Source organism: Macrobrachium rosenbergii, chromosome 58, assembly GCF_040412425.1.
Source record: "Macrobrachium rosenbergii isolate ZJJX-2024 chromosome 58, ASM4041242v1, whole genome shotgun sequence".
Taxonomy (NCBI): Eukaryota; Metazoa; Arthropoda; class Malacostraca; order Decapoda; family Palaemonidae; genus Macrobrachium; species Macrobrachium rosenbergii.
Window position 1 is genome coordinate 927,487 of NC_089798.1, and position 4,776 is coordinate 932,262.

Here is a 4,776-nt window from a genome sequence, read left to right on the forward strand (position 1 = left end):
AATAAAAATGATAAAATAAATAAAAACAAGGACGTCGTAGTTTTTAGCGTAAATCGTCCAAGATTCAAGAAAGGTGACTCCATGGTCCTTGATTGTTAAGTCAGCAACAGCGGAACCGAGAAATTTATTAAACGTTAGGCAACAGATCCTTACCCGGCGACCCAAGGACGTCTTAGTTAGCGTAAATCGTTAGTTCGCTTCGGGAACGACGAAGTGTCATAGAGATATCAAGTCCTTTGTTGTCGGTATTGTCTTTTATGGACCAGATCTTGGTAAATAAAGAGAAGAAATAATTCCGTACTGTGTGTACTTAACTGTATTTTTGCGGTTTGAAAGTTGGGCTACATGGTCTTGGCAACCCTTGGCTGCTCTGCAATAGATAAGTTTCATCACGGTTCTGTTCAATTTAGTTATCCCCTGTTTAAGAATGCCATTTCCCTGTTGCAACTGGATTATCTTTGCTCTAGTCTGTTGAAGTAATATTTGGTTTTTCCTTTAAAACTGTGGTTCAGTCTTTTTAAAATAAACTTGTTACATTTCAGTGTTTAGGTTGTGATAGGGGTGATTATAAAAAAATTACTACTAATCTTGTACAGCAATGATTACCAGTCTGTAGTTTTTAAACTGTAGTCTCAACTTTAGCCGTGGCGTATTATTACCCCTTGTTTGTGCATTGTTCACCCTTGGTCTAATAAAAACCACGTAGCCCACTGTTCATTTACTTTACTACAAATTTTTTTTTTTTTAGGATCAGGAGACTGATGGTCCGTGAAGGTTTTAAGTATAATATACTCTTGATGTGCATGAGAAAATCTCTAGTGACTTGTGTAAATCCTTGCCTTTGTATTAAGCTGTATGTTTAAGTAGTATGCTGTATGTTTGTTTAATCTTTAAAAGTATGACTATAGCTTTTAATTTTAAAGCAACCCCATGTACTGCTAGAGTTTTAACTTAAAACTAATTTTTCAGATCTACGCTGAATTCAACAACTATACAAAAAAAAACTACCCTCTGGAAACAACGAAGTTCAAATTCTTAAGCCAGGATGACTTGTCTCAAGCGACACAAATGGATTCCTCAGTTTTCCAGGTGTGGCCCAGTATGTATTAACGAACTAACATTTTTTTTACCTCCACCCCTACAGGGGCGGTGCCCCTGTAGGGTTGGAGGCCCCTCCCGTATACCCTGTTCCATAGGTCTTAAGACCTATGGGCAGGTGTGTGGGAGGTCCAAACTAACGGATTGTTCCCTTTCAGGTGGTTAGGGCATCAGTATTTTTAGAAGTTAACGTACTTGAGTAAGTTGATGCTTTTAAAGATTTTAATTAAAACTTGCTTGACTGCTGATATAGCACGCTGTAGCACGCTGAAGAATCACTATTCATATAATTTGACAATTTTCAGTAAAGTCTTTGACGTAAGTTTTATATTTATATTTAAGCTTTGGTAACTTTGGCATTTATAGCATTTTTAGTCAAGTGTTTATAGCGTTTTTAGTCAAGTGTTTATAGCGTTTTTAGTCAAGTGTTTATAGCGTTTTTAGTCAAGTGTTTATAGCGTTTTTAGTCAAGTCTTTAGTAAAGTCTGGTAGAACTATATAGTAGCTCCGCGGCCGCGACTGCTTTCTAACTTAACTTTTTCTACAGTTTTTTGCTTGCTAATTATGAATTTACCTTTAATTTTTGGCGCTCGAGTGTAATTAACCTGCTCGAGTGTAATTAACCTGAAGTCCATCCAACAAGGGGTTTCCATACGCGATCTTCATAAGACAGAGCACGGGTAAGTCTGTTTCGAACGATTCATATCCCGTCCGGCAAGTGCAATAACTTGTTAACGTATGGGTACCCCCCCTCCGGGCCAGCACTAAAGACGGCGAAGGGACATTCCGTTTGGCCGACAACAAACAGATGCACCGCCAGTATCAGAACACCTAAGTGTAGAAAAAATCAGTTGAAAAGGTAAAAACAGGCGAGGAGCTAATATATAGAATTACCTCTTTATAACGTTTTCAGTATAGTCTTTATCACATACGTTTTTAGTGGAGTCTTTATCACATACGTTTTTAGTGGAGTCTTTATCACATACGTTTTTAGTGAGTCTTTATCACAGACGTTTTTAGTGGAGTCTTTATCACAGACGTTTTTAGTGACGTCTTTATCACAGACGTTTTTAGTGGGTCTTTATCACAGACGTTTTTAGTGGGTCTTTATCACAGACGTTTTTAGTGGGGTCTTTATCACAGACGTTTTTAGTGGGGTCTTTATCACAGACGTTTTTAGTGGGGTCTTTATCACAGACGTTTTTAGTGGGGTCTTTATCACAGACGTTTTTAGTGGGGTCTTTATCACAGACGTTTTTAGTGGGGTCTTTATCACAGACGTTTTTCGTGGAGTCTTTATCACAGACGTTTTTCGTGGAGTCTTTATCACAGACGTTTTCGTGAGTCTTTATCACAGACGTTTTTCGTGGAGTCTTTATCACAGACGTTTTTCGTGGAGTCTTTATCACAGACGTTTCGTGGAGTCTTTATCACAGACTTTTTCGTGAGTCTTTATCACAGACGTTTTTCGTGGAGTCTTTATCACAGACGTTTTTCGTGGAGTCTTTATCACAGACGTTTTTCGTGGAGTCTTTATCACAGACGTTTTTCGTGGAGTCTTTATCACAGACGTTTTTCGTGGAGTCTTTATCACAGACGTTTTTCGTGGAGTCTTTATCACAGACGTTTTTCGTGGAGTCTTTATCACAGACGTTTTTCGTGAGTCTTTATCACAGACGTTTTTCGTGGAGTCTTTATCACAGACGTTTTTCGTGGAGTCTTTATCACAGACGTTTTTCGTGAGTCTTTATCACAGACGTTTTTAGTGAGTCTTTATCACAGACGTTTTTAGTGGAGTCTTTATCACAGACGTTTTTAGTGAAGTATTTATAGCGTTTTTTTTATAATTTTTATATTTAAACTCGGGTAAGTAAGATAGCAGAGTGGTTAGTTAACGTAAGCATATAAGCATATAATAACTAGGTGAGATTAATTTTTCAATTGATATTTTCAAGATAATTTCGGAAGAATACTAAATTTGATTTGAATTAATACTTCTCAAACTGAAGGGAGTTAACTTTTGAAAAGTTTTTGGGTTAAGAAAAAATGCATTGCATTTAAACACATTTGTTTTTTTTTCTTTAGAAAGAATTTTGAAATTTACTCTGAAACGTAAGTTTAGCTTTCGTTAGTTCACGGTTTAAATTAACGTAACGTAATTCTTCTCCATCTTAAAGTCAATAACTTGGAGTATTAAACCAGTTATACAATGAGCAGGCCTATATTTTCACTTTTAATACAATAGGCCTGTTTAACTGAGGTTTTTAATAAAATCTGTACCAAAAATACACTGAACAGCCCTGGCAAATTGACCTCTCGCTCAGCAGCTCGTGAAGCCTTTGCTTTTTATAGGGTCGTTCCTTTTGGATACTTCACTTGTTAGTTCATTTGGGCACATCTGGCCCCTTCGTTTGTTAACGTCCTTTGTTTGCTTCTATGGTCAAAGGCCTTATAAATGGCTGGTTGGCTTAGGGGAATATTGGATCTATTGTGAAGGCTTCTGTTCAAGTTAATAAACCCCTATCTTACTGACTTAAGGGGATTTGACGTTTTTTGTTTTAAAATGACATTTCTCAATTTTTTTGATTTTACAGGTTCTTCACTGGAACAGCTGATAATGCAAACAACACTTCTGTTATTCAAGAACAGTTTCTCTTACTCTAAGAACTGTTGCTTTTACTCCACAAGCTCTGCATGAGGTGAGAATGGACTCTTATTGATGTACTCCAATGTCGTAGCCTTGTATTTATCGTCGGTTGTAATTATAAATCGGACAAGTTAAATGAACATTCAATAACTGTTGATGAATGTAATTAATTTGTAAGCCTTAATCACTCTTTATTGAAAGCTGGTTAGTGTTTTTTTTCATAAATTCCGAATGAAATGTCTGAAGAATTCAACCTGTTTACCTTGATCAACTAGACAAAAATAGGAGTATACAGCGACTTATTAAAACAGTCAAACCACATGTAAACTTTGACGTTCCATCAATAATATTTAAGGAAATAGTTCTGGTGTTTTACTCTTTGATTACCTGAAGCTACAAAGGTTTAGTTTTTTTTTATAAAGTCAGGATAACCTTTTAACTTCTGATATGACTATAGTCAGTTTATGGAAGTGATTTTCAGTTTATGAAAGTGATTTTTTGTTAAAGGAATCTACGTGTAAACAATTTAAACAGCTGATTATAAACATTTTTGCTTTGCCTTTTATAGTTTATTTAAAAACTGTGTAAAAGAAACTGCTACTAAATCTTCCATACAATAAATAAAAACAAACCTTTGCCTTTTCATAGGCGTCGAATTTTAATGGGAGCGAATATACCAAATTTCAGTTGAAAATCACATTAGGCTTAGATATGAAAGCGAACACAGGAAGTGCCTCCATTGTGTTCGATGGAAGGAAGAAATATTTAAGATAAAATTTTAGATCAGGATGGTTTGTGGAGTAAAATGAAAAAACATAATTTACGGTGAAAGGGATGTTCACCCAAGGTACCAGATGAAAATGAATTTTAGAGTACAATGAAAAGTCTCATGGTCAGATTTTAATTGGAAAAAAATGGGAATTACCATTTCTTGTTTTACGGACTTAAACTTATACAAAACTCGTATCTCTCGTTTGTGTGCGAGTGAGTACGTGGAACTTCTCCCTACTAAAGTTAGTCATGTGATTGAA

The 4,776-nt window shown here is 35.8% G+C and overlaps 1 long non-coding RNA gene across 1 annotated transcript; it reads left to right on the forward strand.

Annotated features, from left to right (window-relative positions):
• The first annotated feature begins 205 nt into the window (after positions 1-205).
• LOC136837167 (uncharacterized) lies at positions 206-4,107 on the forward strand. The gene is made up of 3 exons (XR_010852614.1): positions 206-272; positions 970-1,089; positions 3,693-4,107. It is a non-coding gene; the product is annotated as an uncharacterized lncRNA (long non-coding RNA).
• Positions 4,108-4,776: the final 669 nt, after the last annotated feature.